This window comes from Silene latifolia, chromosome 9 (assembly GCF_048544455.1).
Source record: "Silene latifolia isolate original U9 population chromosome 9, ASM4854445v1, whole genome shotgun sequence".
Lineage (NCBI taxonomy): Eukaryota > Viridiplantae > Streptophyta > Magnoliopsida > Caryophyllales > Caryophyllaceae > Silene > Silene latifolia.
The window spans coordinates 22,958,470-22,975,577 of NC_133534.1; the positions used below are offsets into that span (position 1 = coordinate 22,958,470).

At 33.3% G+C, this 17,108-nt stretch overlaps 2 long non-coding RNA genes across 2 annotated transcripts; one reads left to right on the top strand and one right to left on the bottom strand.

The window, feature by feature from the left end:
* Nucleotides 1-2,899: 2,899 nt before the first annotated feature.
* On the top strand, nucleotides 2,900-8,281 carry LOC141602515 (uncharacterized). The gene is made up of 3 exons (XR_012524493.1): nucleotides 2,900-3,184; nucleotides 5,227-5,455; nucleotides 8,056-8,281. It is a non-coding gene; the product is annotated as an uncharacterized LOC141602515 (long non-coding RNA).
* Nucleotides 8,282-10,695: 2,414 nt separating this feature from the next.
* Nucleotides 10,696-12,325, bottom strand: LOC141602516 (uncharacterized). Its single transcript, XR_012524494.1, has 2 exons — nucleotides 12,236-12,325; nucleotides 10,696-10,767 (listed from the first exon to the last, which is right to left on the bottom strand). It is a non-coding gene; the product is annotated as an uncharacterized LOC141602516 (long non-coding RNA).
* Between the last annotated feature and the right edge of the window lie 4,783 nt (nucleotides 12,326-17,108).

Genomic DNA, 17,108 nt, shown 5'->3' on the forward strand with positions numbered 1-17,108 from the left:
GCATCGGTCGATGATGAAAATAAGTTTTACACGTATTGAACATTCATCACTTAACATGGATTATTTTGCACACAACTCTCACAATTACTTCCTCCATTTTCATACGATGTACCTATTTTATTAAAATACCCCACTCATATATTTAACAAACGGGTAAATCATATAAACGGAGGAAATAAAATAAGTAATTCGAGGTTATAATGATACGTTATTACATGTATTTACCCGTCTAATATCTTAATTCATGTGAAATTGAATATGATCAATATGTTATTTTACCTTTCACCAAAATACAATCACACATTTTACATTCCACTGTATGTAACACAAGGCAACAAAAATATCAACTATCTCAGATTAATACGGCTACATTTATAAGTAGTGAGTTTACACAGTTAGACTCAAACGCACCCGTGATTCTCACGGGTATAAAAACTAGTTAAATATTAATAAAAAGTTAGACATTAAACGCCACGTAGACAAATGTGACATGGCATCAATTAATTGTGATGTGGCAAAATATAGTCCACGTGAAATTACTAGCATAGTAGTACACATGAAAAAAAAAATCTCAATTCCACATTTAAAAGTTACTCTCATAATTAATGGTAAAAAACTAAATTTAGATAATTTTAATTTCATAGGATAATTTTTAAATCACTCTCATGCAAACTGGATTTAATAATAATAATAATCTATAAATATAGCTAAAAAGTAAGTCAAACTATCAACCATCAGCTATATGTCTTATTTTAATTTCATAAGATAATTTATAAACCACTCTCATGCAAACCTTTTACATTACATTTCTCCTTGCTCCATATTTATGTATGTAAAATCAATAACTCTATAATCTAAATACAAAATCTATATATCTAACTTAAAGACATGCTAAATTAACTATCATAATCTACATGTCATATCTATACAATAATATAAAAAGGCTACCTTGAGCATATGTATAAGACATGCGACAGTGTAGAATCACTAAGAAACTTTCATTTGATAATATGTGACTAATTAATAATATTCATTCATAGAATTAAGATAGAATACTTATTATCACGTTTATGACCCTTTATTCATCTCTAACTCTTCATTTTCTCTTTAACTCTTTCTTTTCCTTTTGATGATTCTTTTCTCCCCCTAAAATTTAACTCCTTATTTGATGCTAAGTTAATATAAGTAAATTCTTTAAAATAAGCACTTTTATTTTTTTTACCCTCTTTTTCTAACCTTTTGGCATATTCATATGTTATTGAAACTTTCCATTGCATATAATTTTTATTAATCATTTGCATTTGTGAAAAAAAATAATGTTATATCCATCCTTGAACCATGTCCTAATGATATTAAAACTTATTTGGTACGTAATTGTCTCACTTGATATAAAAACAAAACATTTTTAGTTTTTAATCCGAATTTAGAGGATCTTAGTAAATTGTTTTTTTTATAACTCTGTTTTTGTAAAAAAAAATATAATATAGTTAAAAGGCTACTTAAAACATCTAATTTTAATTCACATGTCATTTTTATATTGGTTAATATTAAGGCTACATCAGACTTATTTATTTAAATTCTTCATAAAATTTACTAATATTTTTTGATGGAAATCATAATACCGATCATGATTTAAAATTATAAAAATTAATTAATAATTTACTCTCATCATTTAAATCGTACAATTTGTCCATCTAACTCTTCATTAACCATATAGATAATAGTTAAAAGATCTTATATGTAATAAATAAAAAGTCTAATAATTTAGATTATAAATCTACTAATAATATTTTTTAGTAGAAGCCATAAGATCATGTACTAAATTACAAAAATAAATTAAGAATTTACTCACATTATTTAAAATTTAAATCGTAAAATTTATTCATATAATTCCTCATTAGTAATAAAAATAGTAGCTAAAAGGTCTTATATGTGGTAAATGAAAAATCCAATAACTTGGATTATAAAGCTTCACAATTTCTCATATTGTTACGTTTGATTTATTTCAAAACAGTCTTAAATATTGTAATTAGCACACTTGCGAAAAAGTGAAAAATAAGGTGTATATGTGCATGTGATTCAAACGTTCATAGTCTTCTTAAAAGTACTCCATATTTCTATCTTTTATGATTTTAAAATTTTAAACGTTTACTAAGTTGTATAGTTAGTTTTGTAATTAAGATGATGCTTATTTAATTTTAATTTTAACTATCTCAATTTGCATATTATTGATTGTGAGGAGGCTATTAAAAAGTGGAGATTACATGTTTGGATCTAAATGTGAAAAACGAAAACATATTTTTTACTATTTTAGTTGGCTTATAAAGCATCACCATTCATCATCGGCGAGATTCTCTATTTTACATGTATATTTTTGATAAAAAGTATAGATTTTGAGGAAAAGTTAAATTAATAGTATCTATTTAACTTTCTTAAAAAAACCTATCAGATATGTAACCGCGATCTTGGAGTGCTTTGTTTATTGACCTAACGACGCAGTGGTTTTTAGCTTAATTATTTATGACGTACATCATAAATACATAAAAATAAGAAATTTGTAAAAAAATTAAACAAACATTTATAGTTATAAAATTAGCTACATTAAATTGTTGACTACAAAATATTCATGAATAATATTAACATGTATTAAAATATATGGAAATAAAATTCAAATTAAAACTTCTATCTATATTACTATGATCATGAAAATTAATGTAAAAGAAGTAAATATTTACAAATGTTTGGTTTATAGCTTATTCGCGATAAAAAAAAATATTTTATATTTTAGTTAAAGATGGACATCAACAAAAGCAAATAAATGAAACAAATAGAACAAGTCTGCGATTTTCGCGGATACAAAACTAGTTTATATCTAAAAACCTTGTAAATGTGTGAACTTGGAAAATAGGAACAATAGGGCAGTTCTTCCCGTGCGTGTCATATGCAGAACAATAATCTCTATTTTCCTCTTTCCTTTTCCTTTTGTTTATTTCTCTTTGGCCTGCGAATTGGTGTTTGCCCTTAATTTTCCTTTTCCTTCCTGCTCCCTTCTTCCTTCAATGGCTCCCAATAACCTGTTTTGTTTCTCACTTCTATAATTACTCATTTTATCTGGGCACGAATTTAAAAGAGGTTGTAGATCTGGAATTCTTGGTTTAGCGGGTTACAATTTGTTAGAGCCCAGGTATCAGTTTCATTTACTGATTTCCTTTTTTTCATTTCTTGATTTCGATTGCTTAATTAGGGTTTTGATACGTTTTTTGTTTGCGTTAATTGTGCATGTATTGCGTTTTATAAATATGGTTGATTGATTGCTCATTCTAAATGTTCTCCCGGCTTCTGGGGATCGTCTCATACCAATTTTGATGCTTAGCAAAATGTGTTAACTTTTAGGGTGTGATACGATTGAGAGAATTAGAGGGAAATGGAGGGGAAGGAAAGAGAAAGGTTTAATTTCCTTTGTTTGGTTACAATATATGAAAGGAGGGAAATGGAGGGGAGGGGAATGAGAGGATTTAATTTCCCTCTTTAGACCAAACTAAAATCTTTCCATCGTTGGTAAGATTTGAAAGGAAAACTTTGTTTGACTTTTGTTTGACTCTCATTTTATCACCATCTCCCATCCAGTCATCCACTCTACCATCTCCTTCTTCCTCCCCTTCCATCAACCTCTCATCATTTTTGTTATCCAAACAACCATAATATATTTTCCCTCCCCTCCCCTCCCCTACCTTTCCTTCCCCTCACTCCCCCTCCCCTCCCTTTTCCCTCCTAAAATGGTATCCAAACACACCCTTAAGGAGGAAAAACTTATAGGCATATAAAAGAGATGATATCCGTCAATTCACTCTTCAGTTTATGTTAGGATAAAGTGAGCTTATAATCCATAGCAGAGGTGTTTAGAGAGGAGCTTGAAACAAAGGCCATAAAATTGGTGTGAGGTCCATGCAAGAATTGGATAATTGTTTTGTTTGTAATTTTGTACTCCCCCCACTTTCCTATTTTCACCCCATTTCTCCTTTTTGGCAAATTATCTATCTTCACCCCATTTTTATTCTTTCCTTATTTAGTAAAGTAAATGACTAAAGTGTCCTTGTCCAACTTATGATATTACAAAATATACCATTGCTTTATGGGCCTAATTTTCTGATTAATACACTAACCCATTAAGACTAACCCAACCCAAATCTAATTAGCCTAATGACTCCCTCCATATTACCCAACCCATTACCCAACCCATTACAAATTTCCCTCGTAAAAACCCTACATTCCCATCTCTAGAAACTTCCGCCATTATTCAATGACCTATGGCCTCCCTTCTCTCACTAAAAAACCCTAACTCTCCATATTCTCTCTCTTTGACAATGCCGCCTCTTCTTCTTTTTCATTGAATCTAATCTGGTTTTCTCATTCCCTCACTTCCTCTCCTACTGTATTCTCTATTTTTCCTTTATTAATGTCGAAAAAAAATCCTCTTTTACATTATTCTGATCTTCATGGTTACATTGTTCAAGATACGGAGGATAGGTTTGATGGTTGTGATGTTGATCCTTCTGCGTTGTTCAAGATCGAATATAATGAAGTACTTAATCAATCCTTTTGTCTGCAATATTCACTACATAAGAACAAGGTTAGGTGACCTTTTTCCTTTTTTTTTAGATCTATTATGAATACGAGATTATTGCTGCTGGGATTTTTTTTGGAATTTTTTGTTGATATTTCGTGTATTTAGATTATAATCGGAATTTTGATGAAAGATTGATTGATTTTTGGTGAATATGTTGATAATATACGAGGAATTAAGAAACTACGAAGTTAATATTCGGCATTTTCGGCATTTTGATAATATCAGTTGTGCGCTTTTTTAGTTTATGTTGATTGATGATTGATTTTTGGTGAATATGTTGATGATGTACGAGGAATTAAGGAACTCAATAGTTTATCCTTTGATTTTGTGTTTCTTACACTGATAGCAGTATAATATCACATGTCAAGCAAGTTCTGTATTTTATTGGTGACTTCGTGTAGATATTAGAGCAATTGAATAATCGAAGAACTACAATTTATTTACTTCGTGTAGAGTTTTTCTAGATCTATAAAATTAGATTATCAGAAAAGTGGTCTTTTTTTCTAGATCTATTATGAATACGAAAAGTTTTTGTGTGACTTTATTTTTTGTATAGTATTAATATTGTGACTTATTTTTTTGTTGCATGCAAATTAAAGGCGAAAAAGAGAAAGAAGGAGGACGAAGAGGAAGATAACCAGAAAGGGTCTTTGAAAGAAATAAAAGAGATCGGTAATGACATGGAGGAGAAAGGGAGTCGGGTTGAAGAGACGGAGTTTGATTCACCTACTCATAGCTCCCTAGATCCGGTTGATTTAGGTTGTTATGTTGAAGAGACGGAGTTTGATGAACACGATGAATATGTGGGGATAGACGTCTCTGGTATTGGTATACTTCTGAATTACTTACTTTTACTGTTATTATCATAATTTCAGTTGAACAATACCGTATAATGCTGCTGGGATTTGTCTGCTGTTAGTTTAATTGGTAGTAGAATTTTGTGTTGGTATTGAATATGCTTCATTTGAATAAATTACAATGACTGAATAAATTGTTAGTAGTTCATCTTAGTTAAACAATACTGTATAATGCTGCTGGGATTTGTCTACTGTTAGTTGGTATTGAATTTGCTTAAGTTGAGTAAGTTACAATGACTGAATAAATTGTTATTTTCACTTATTTCAGTTGAACAATACTGTATAATGCTGTTGGGATTTGTCTACTGTTAGTTTAATTGGTAGTAGAATTTTCTGTTGCTACTGAATTTGCTTCTGTTGAGTAAATTACAATGACTGAATAAATGACACTTGACAATGACTGAATTTTCTGTTACTAGTTTGCTCAATGATGATATAGCTTAATGCTTTGAGAGCAGTTAGGTTTTTAAAGACACTTGAATGGTAAGTGGCCAATAACTACAAGTAATTAAGCCACCACGTGCTGTACAATTGAATGGGCGTGTGTGCTCGTTTATGTCAAATATAGATGATATAGCTCTATGATGAACGTTCCTTAATGGTTTGAGAGCTTTCTTTGTTGCCTTACTTAGTGATGCTACTACTCTATTTGACGAGCATGGTCTACCAGAATATTGTGTGTGTGTGTGTGTGAAGTAGGCTTTATTACTTGACACATCTCAATGATGAGGCCATTCTTAGGCCTGAGAGTTGATGTTTCATTGCATAAATATGAAGCTTAATGAAATTTTTCAGCTGACATTTAAACTGAACACTGCATAAATATGAAACTCAATGATAATAAAGCTTAATGCTTTGAGAGCTTCCATGTCATTCTGTATTCATACAAGAATTGATTCCACCATATATTGTGTGTATATGGCTTCAGGAGACATTTCTTGTGTGGACATAAAGCTCAGTGATAAAAATACTTAATGTTTTGAGAGCTTAATCATTTTCATTTCAAACATTGCTCATCACAAAATACATAGTCTATTGGCACATAATAAATCCAAACCCTAATGATGTTTATGGCTTAAACATTGTATGTTTGCAATGTTTAAGTTATAAACACTCATCTAAATGGGATGAGTTAAGGCAAGAGGCACACTTATTTCATCTAAGTTTGCATCCTTGCCATTTACATGTAAATGAGTAAGACATTCCCTAACTATTACTTCATCTGCAACTAAATTTCTTGGTAAGGTTTCAGCCAATCTTTGTGCTTTTTTCTTCAGATGTGGTACCTTATAATTATTGTGTCCTTTAAGCTTGATAATCTCCAACATACAAGCTTGTAGACTAAGCCAAACATCACTTAAGCATTGTGCTGATTCTTCATCCCAAGCTTCCAACACATTAGACACTAACTTATCAACTGTGCTTGCTCTCTTTTTTGTTTGCAGTGACTGTATAGAGTTAAAAAAACCCAAGTCTAACACATTGAGATCTGGTGAATTTGGTGGTGGTTGTGTCAAACTAATGTTGAAACCATTTGAGTTGGCTGCCATTAAAAAGTCAAGGTCATTACCCTTTATATGTGGCTTTACATTGTCCTGCTGGATGATGATTTCCTTGCTCATTGATGCTGGCCATTTAATGTGAATGGCTGGGATCACCTTATTTATTAGCATGTCCTTAGTCACTTGTTTGTTTATTGAAGCCACTGATTTGGTTTCAAGAGTTCCAGCAGGTCTGTTTTTTGACCTCCTTTTAGCTGGATCTTGGAAAGTAAATGGGAATATCCCTATTTTACCATCAAACAAAAGATTACCATCTCTATCATAAATGGGTCTTGAAACTGCAGCCATAAACATGACTTTAGTGATGAAACTTTTGCTTTGACAATGTCTATAAGAATCAATTTCTTCACTCAATAGAAAAAACTTAGCTCCATCTTATGAGATATAGAACCATTTCTCATCAATATGGACTATATTTCTCATGTCCTTAAACTTCAAAGAGTTTGATATCCTATCATAACTTAACTTTGAAAGTGAAAATATCAACCTGTTGAACATGTTCTCATCAGTCAGACTTGAGTGCAATGCTGATGTATGACTTTGAAGTTTACCTTGTTTAACCCTTGATTGAAAATTGTTGTTCTTTGAGACACCAATTGCTTCACCAAATGCCATTAGTGATCCCCTTTCTCCCATTGGTGTAGCTAATATTCTGTCTATTGGTACTTCAAGTGTTTCCCTCCCTTTTTTACCCTTAATTCTGGAATTCAGCTGCAAAGAATCACCATTTTCTCTTTGACGTTTAGCAACCCTCCATACTTCGAAGATTGTTTTCCTGTCTACTTGATATTTTGCTGAAAGAAAGTTCATTGAACCTCTTATTGGCTTGCCATCCTTGCTATTCTCGAATAAATAGCATCCTATTCTATGTCTATCATCATTTGATAGATTTGGACCTCGTATTTTTTGATTAATGTTGGTAAGTGTATTCTGTTTTACTCGTATTACAGCTTTTTTATTGATGATATTTTTTCATTCAACTTGTGACTAACGGTTTTTTGAAGTGCAGATTATGGCATAGAAAAAGAAGAGAAGATGAATTGAGAAGAAGAAGAATTGAGAAGAAGAAGAATATGGAAGTGAAGTTGTAAATTATCGTAGTCTTATTGTACTGATTTGTACTCATATAACCCGTGTTTTAGGAAACCAAGGTTTTTGGGGAGGAATATTTATGAGACTTTAAATTTCCCTCTCACTGTATTTTGGAGGGAAATGAAAACTTTAAAGTGGTACTTAATTAACTCCATAATTCTACAAGTATTAAGCTTTCAATTTATATGCTCTAATCAAGCCCTACTTGCTTTTTCATGAATACTTTTTCATTCTTTATTCAACACCCTTAATTCTTGTGTAAAATGAATTGGGGTGAACATAGATGAGTGGGGTGAGTATGTAGTAAAGTGGTGTTTGATCTTACTGTTGATTTGTTAAATCTGTAATTATTGTGTGTGTTATTTTATAGTTAATGGAGTCAATCAGTGCGGCTCTCATCTTTCGTCACTTGCATAGTTATTGTTTGTATAGATTTGATTAGTTTACGATGTTATATTGCATTAATGCATTGTCATTAAACCGCTAAATTCTCGTCAAATCATTACTAATGAATCAAGCATTGGAGTTAGCTAAGGTCTATACGGAGGAGGACCACTGAGATTGTTTTTATAGACAATTTAGACCAAATATTCTGCACTGCCTAATTCAATTCCTAACTTTTCACTTGTTCTATAATCCCTGAAATGATACAACTTACCCGGTCCGTGATCATTTTTTTTTTTGGTGTTGATCAGGAGTATCCCCTGCCGACAGCTGGGGCAATCTCCTTCGGGGTACTGAAGGCAATTTAATGGGTTGACCCCTCCCAAGTTTGGCTTTTTCATTCGCAAGAGTCAGGAATCGAACCCCTGACCACTTGTTTAAGAGATGAGAGCCCTTACCACTCACACCAGCCAACTTTGGTACCCGGTCCGTGATCATATGATGTCCAAACTGACATGGCCCAAAACTAAATGAACCTTGTTTTCATAGGTTTAATCATTTAAGACTACTAGTTGTTGCTCCGCGCCCTACCGGGCGCGGAACCCCAATTTGGTTAATCATTTAGACGACCTCATTAGTAAGCGTCATAGCAGGAGTGGACATTGCAATTCACGTTTTCTACTTCTCTTTCATCTTCATTTTCGTATTCTTATCTTACTTCCTTCAAAGAACGCTTTGTCGTAATTGTTAGAGAAATAGCAACGGAAATTATTAGGGTACGAATGTTTCCTCATGTTTTTGTAAGAAATTAATAAAACCCGTGCAATTATGTATCTTCCTCATTTTGCATCTGTTATTTTTTCCTACTTTAAAATAAATTATCTTAACCTAGTTTTCAAATCATTACCTATGAGCAAAATATTTATCGATTTACAAGTTTAGCGAAAAGACAAGCATACAATATACAAAATGGTAATAACTCAACCAATTTCAAAGATTTCTAGATGAACTGTTTTCAAAATCTTGTTTAAGAATAAACTTTGTTACACCATACTTTAAAATAAAATGTCCTTTTATACTCCTTTCCCTTTCATTTTCTCATTTTCTCAAAATTCAACATAGAAATAATCATTGATCAACGAATATGGTTATACAATTTGTAAAAATATTGCAATTATTATCAAATCCTTTGTTGAAGAATAAATTCATTTGATAACTCTTGTCTCATAACATTTTAATTAGCCCAAGAGCACAAGGTAGATAAACGGCGTAGAAAACTTCTGGACATTGTGTTGGTACGACATTTATTACACTGAATGGTATGCTATGTTAGGTTGATACGTTGTGGGTCATTGATGCGAAATCGCTTAAAAATTCTTCCGTAAAATAAAAAATAATACATTACATCTTTGTCTATCTACAGTCACGTTTGTAAAAAGCATTAAAACGCTTATTAGGAAGATACACGTATAGTGCGCCTCTTTGTACAAACTTCATATCTTGTTATTAACAAACCAAATAAATAAATAATCAATTACATTTAAGCTTATGGTGAGCCTAAATCGGTACCTTCTCGATATAAAATAATAGCCTTTTTCGTGTATGCTAGTTATCTTACTCTAAGCAGTAGTGGGCTAGCGGCTTGTTGTATCTTGTGAAGTAACCATCACAAGACAACCTAGATAAGTTCTCCGCTCCTCCCAACGGGTGACAACGAACTCGGCTATTGCGTGTGCCTCCCAACTGGGATCGACATTTGCTCACACTTCTTCCCTCTCAAGGACCCTGAGAGGGGTTAGCACTTGAATTGGAGATACTATTAGCTTTTCTTCTAAAATCTTGCATCATAAATGGTATTTCTTTTACAAATAAGTGATAAACATTACTCTCTTTTTACGGCTGTCAAAAAAAAAAAAAAGTGATAAACATTAGATAGAAGTAATGCACATGCACAAATTGTTTATTGTCAAAACTGACACATTAACAAAGAGCACAAATGCATTGTGTATATAATAGACGCACTTTTCTTTTGATAACATGATGATATAGGTGATTAATATGTCATCATCATTATAAAATATGATGTTCAAATCTTAATAGTAGTACCCTCTTACTGAAAGGAGATTTACTGAAGTAAGGAGATACACTAAAATAGAAAAAATGTCACACTCACTTTTAACTGTGATTCTGCCTTTGTTTTGCGCTCGACAATGGCAAGCTTATCACGAAGTTGCTGCATTTTTCTCTGAAATAAATTAAAGCCAAACAGAGCAATAATTTAAGACACTAAAAGTTTTGCTGCTTGCTTACTCTCTAATACAAGAGAATCTAATATTTAGACCACTGCGTTTAAATATCTATTTTGCAATGAGCTTTGTTTTACTTCGACTCTATATTAGCTCACATTCACCATATTTAACAATCAAAACTCCATAGACATAATATTTAGACATTGCAGTTTACCCGTTTTGAATATATAACATGAGCCACAAATTCTTCAAACATTTTGCAGCCATATTAATTTGTGATAAAGATAATCAAATCTATATGTCAAAGATGACATGTTACACAAATAACGGTCCCTAATCTAAGAACAAAATTAAGCGATTCGTGAGCCTTCGCCTCTATTGCGTCCACCTCAATGACCCCTTGTGTCACCATAGACCCCTGCACAGTACCGTCATCAATTTTTCATTGAAATACGTCCCTCTATCAGCCAAGACACATGCGTCAACATCTATTTTGACAACCTCATCCGTTGAACAAACCCACCTGCCGGCTCTCTCTACTTCTCTAGAACGACATCACACAGCTTCACCCCATTCTTCTTCCTATTGTTCACGCCCTCCCTCACCCTCCTTATTACGCCCTCACCGACCCTGAGTACACTTGGCCTAACCCTTCATTTTAAAGTGTTTCCAACCAATACGAAATTTACCAATCAAAATACCCCGCTTACTCACATTGCTGATCATGACCACCATATACTTCCTTACATCTTTAACAATCCATTAACATAAAGTGAGCTAAGTAAATCCTAACAAAACCCATATTTTCCCCGACATTAAATCATCACATTTCCTACTTCTCACCATTATCAAAATAATCAGCTCTCGAATGGAAAAAATATCCTTTCGACGAACTATAACAAAGTCTTGATTTTGGAAATACAAAAAAAAAAACATAGTCGATAATGTAATGATTTGTTTGCCATAGTCATCCAGATAAAACTAAATGCAAAGCCTTGAAAAAAAATAAAGAAGCAAACTCAAATAATGTAACCAAGAAATGAAAAAAAAGAACATACATATAACATATTAATTGAATCCTAAGTAAGCATAATAAAAATAATAATAATAATGTACAACTAACTACATTAATTAATTATAGGCTAAAATCCCATTAAACCCCAAATGAATAAGCCTCAAGAAAATTATACTTGAATCAACCAAGAGAACAACAACCCATGAAAATAAAGCTAAACCATTTCCGTTAATCACAAATCCTCATTAACCCTCAAGAAATTAAACTTCAATCAACCTACCCACCTCTAATTCACACGACATTTTACTTAATTTTAAGGAGGTATTTTTGTCTTATCATTAACACTCGCCATCTGCTAGTAGTTACAGTAATAAAAACCACAATGACACAACAAAAAAAATGTCTTAGGGAATATCACACCGATTACACAGCGGGAGGCATCATTTTACCTTTGAGTGAAGGCGTTTGTTGTCGCAAAGGACCAAGCCTGACCAGGTTTTATAACAAAAGACTCAGCATCCTTATTAGTCGAGGCCATTTCGCGAACTCAGCGCAACCAGACTCCTTACTAAATGTTTATCCTTGCTAAAAATGATCACCTAAAACAATATGGTCTTTCAGAAAGACTACATCACCCACATTCATCTGCTGATGGTACTCCTTGTAGTTAAATGCACGTAAACAGGCAATAAATTCAACCACGCATTGAGTTTTCTCAATTTAAGGCTCGTCAACAATAGAGATGTACATAGCAAAAATTAGTTAACAACATCCATAAGAGAAGGAAGGAAGGAATAAATAGGGTCGTTGACTCGGTAAAAAAAAAACAAATACAAAAGTCAATCTAAAATGATCAAATCAGGAATCAGGGACGGGTACAGTACACATAGAAGTCAATCTAAATAGATCAAAATGAAAATCAGGCAATATCTCTTTCTCCCTCTCGTCCTTCCCTCTTTATCCCTCTCTCCAAGCCTATTCATCTCCCTCACTCCCTCTCAAACCGAACAAAACCAAACACAGACATAAAAGCATAACAGGACGAATAAATGTCATGTACCTTTGGAATTTTTCAATGTCTATCAACTGCAAAGCGAACTGAATATCAGAGACACACATCCTGTTATCACACAATAACTATATACTACAACAGAAAATTCGTTTAAAGAGTTTGAACATAAATAGTTGGTTCTAAGTCCTAAAACTAACTCAAGGGTCAATTGTGAACACATTATCATACAAGCAACCAATACTCACTCTAGCTTATAAGGAATTACACCTAATCATAACGCAATATTCAATTTTTAAACTTTTAGGGAGAAAGAACCTTGAACATTTATTTACTAAGTTATTACTACCTTGTGATGGATCCAACTCATCTCATCTGCAACAAATAATAACAAACACTCCTAATTTCTACCACATATCTGGTAAATTGATGCTTGAATTTGTCAATTGATAGAACAAGGTACATCTTATCAGAAGATGAAACCAATGAGAAAAAAAGCACAAAATGAAACAGAAATGACATAAATAAAGAATTGAAAGTAATTAAATTAATGTTCAAATCAGTTTCTTGTGAGGGGAAAACTGCAAGTTCCATGTGTGATTCCCAACACATGAACAATAACCAGACTTAGATGATTCTTTCTTTGCACCATGTGTGATTATATTAAAAAAAATGGCCAGAATGGCAGGGAGCAACACAAGATTCGACAGGGTAACTCACCATATACGAAAGCGGGCCAAAACGCATATCTGAAACCTGAAGGAAATCCACCAGAAAAAGCAGATCAGTAATAAGAAGATACCTATAGCTAGGTACGACGACACATCGCGAAAATCACCAGGGCTCTCTTCCACGGGACACCATGTCCAATTTTAAAAGTGACAATTTTAAGACCTTCACTCACAAATATAGAATTTAGGTACAAAAAGAAGTCATGTTCCTTAACTTTATAGAGGACTAACCTTTACAATTCGGTCCAGAGAATATGACGACAAAAACTGATCCCACGAGAGAAAATACATAACATCAAAAGTATGGCCCGTCAATGTCTTGATGCATTGTAGCGTTTCAAGATTTCGAACCTGGAGAAAATCGGATTAGCAAAAAGCAAAAGAGACAAATGGAAGGAGTATTTAAGTTGAACGACCTAAATTAACAAAAAGCTTGAACTGATATATGACATCAGATCGCTTACTCTAATAGAATTGTCCATTAAACCGGAGTGAAGTCTATTGCTTCAACAAACATCATAACAACAGGCTGGTTATGCCTCGTGAGAGATGTAGCTGGCTCAACACAATTGATGGCTGGTTGAATTTCCAAGCCAAGATACTCGCACCCTACATAAGTTCGCACACCATTATAAGTATATAATAAATAAGTGACCCAAAAGCTGAACAATAAAAAAAATGCAGGCTTCCCAATCTTCCCATATAGTGCTGTATATCAGCAATCTAGCATTTTTTTGTTAAAAGAACCACAAATTTAGTTTAAAAAAAAGAGCGGGCATATGCTTACTTACCAAAATACCCTCGTGTAAGTCTCCAACCTTTTGTCACGCAGACACCAAAAGATAAAAAAAGTAAATAAGGGTATGTTGGTCGTTTAATTAAGCAAAAGATATCCATATACGGAAGCGTAAAGAATCAAATGGAACGGCCTAAAATAGAAATCGTAAACAATTCAATGGAACAGAGGAAGAAATAGATTACTGATTAAGTTTATAGATTATTGAAGCAGGGGTTGAGGATCAAAGAAGATGAGGATTGAGAAGAGATTTGTTGGTGAAGGCGTGAAGTAGGTTAGAGAGTGAGCAGCAGTAGGATGAAAAGGCAAATGCAAAGCAATGATTGAAGGATAGGTGAAGTAAGAATAGAAGGATGCGATTGAAGGTAAGAAATTGACGGTGTACAATTCGCAGCCACTATTCATTGCTACAATAACGCAACTCCTCTCTTTTTAAAGTGTAAGGATGGATTGACATCGAGATCATAAACAGTTCCTAAAATAACGCATACACCAACCTCAACTCTAAACACCTTGAAAAGAAAGTAACCAAACCAGGTTTGGTTTTAAAAAAGAGCAACAATACAAAAACAAATCAACTTACCCCAACTAACTGAGACTAAAATAACATACGATAAGACATTACCTTGCATATTTAGTTTAAAAAGGCCCGTTCGCCAGAGAACGATACAACTGCAATCACAACACCAATTCACGTATATAAAAGCAATAACAGGAAGGGGATAGCCAAAAAAACAAAAGTAAAGGGTTAGATTATAATCAATACCTCGTGTTATGAGGCCAAACTCTAAGCCTGTAGCCCAATACAACTGCAACCAACAACAACCACAATCTACATATATAAAAGCAAAAAGAAGAAGAGTAAAGTTCCGATTATGGATAAAAAATCCTAGGACTACAGTACTATCTACCTCCGCAACAATGATAAAAGGAAGCAATTGCTCGGATTAGTAGCCAAACCACCCGTGCTTTGAGCTCAAGATCTCACTCGTCAGTCCAGATCACAACCATATCCTACAACAACGCATATAACAAACTCAACTTTAAACGCAAAAAACTCCATAACAGAGTACGACTTAGTATGCTATAGTTACGATTAGCATTCAAGTGCCTCGTGCTCTTACCTCGTGTTCTGAGCTAAAGACCTCACTTCACAGCCTGATAAAACTGGATCCACAACAAAGACAAAATCAGGAAACAAAGGCCAAGAAGATAAAACATAAAACACAAAAAGGATAACCAAACACAAAAGAAATTAGAGAACAAAACAACACCTCATTCTGAACTCAAGTTGTGGGTTAAATTAAGAATCAGACCCCCAGAAATAAACGCAGCTTTGATTACACAGCCAGCCAACAGTAATTGGAGGCGGCCACTCCACAGCCCGCAAAACTGCAATCACAAGATCGACAATCTAAAAATCTTAAAATATACAAAAGCAATAAAAGGAAAATACAGTTTTGAATGGCTGACCTATTGCAGGGGAAGCAATAAACCCAAAAACCCGGGAAATCTAGAGGCGCCCCAAACAATTAAATAGCGAGGCACTCTAAACAAATGGAGAACAGCCCTGCATAGGAACATTTGCAAATTGTAAGCCTCCAAGCTAGAAAACCAAGACCAAAAAACCGAGGAATACAACAATAATAGTAAAATTTAAAAAATAAAAAATAAAAAGAAAAAAGAAAATACAGGGTTGTAAAGGCAAGACCAACAACCCTTCTATCTAGCTTCTCGTCTAATTTAACTGCGACAACACAAATAACAATTAATCGGATTATACTGAACAAAGAACCAATGGTACTAATGAAGGAGAAATCAACAAATCCTAATTTTTAAAGATCGCCTAATTCAACTACAACAATATAATTAACAATTAATCGGATCAAATAAAATTAAACTGAACAAAAACACCAATGAAAATAATCAAAAACGAAAAGTTCATAGAGGATGATAACTACCTATATGGATGCGCATCAACTGTGGTAAGAATGAAATCGGCATCATGGCAATGTGTAATAGAGGATGATAACTACCTATATAGATCAAAAGGGTAAAGGATAGGTCAGAGAGAATGGGAAAAATGTGGTTGTGAGTTAATGAGAAATGGAGGACTGAGATCAAAAGGGTAGATCTAACGGGAGAGGGAGAAACTTGGATGGTACTATTCATTGCTACAGTACCACCAAGTTCTCCCTTTTAAAGGATCAAAAGGGTAAAGGACAGGTCAGAGAGAATGGGAAAAATGTGGTTGTGAGTTAATGAGAAATGGAGGACTGAGATCAAAAGGGTAGATCTAACGGGAGAGGGAGAAACTTGGGTGGTACTATTCATTGCTACAGTACCACCAAGTTCTCCCTTTTAAAGGGTAAAGGATTGATTTATACTTCCTCCATTCAACTCCACTCAACGTCTCTATTACTTTGCTTTTTCACGTTTGCCAACGCGTGTTTTACGTGGTAAATATCGTTAGCTACGTATTTGCAAAAATTATAAAAGTTAAATATTTTTAATCAATACTATATACTCCGTATTAAATCCAGAAACCAAGGGACTTCCATGTAATTAAAGAAAGTTATACAACTTAATTATACTATATAGTTTTAAATCACTGGCACAGTGTGATGAACCCGATTAAGGGATCTCAATGCAAATATTATATAGTTTGGGTTAAAATTAAATTATATAGAAGTTTGATAATTTTCCTAAACATTTGTAAGAGACTAAAACATGGTCAATTTCCTTAAAATAAAATAATTAATTAGTATAAACATGTACACTTATGC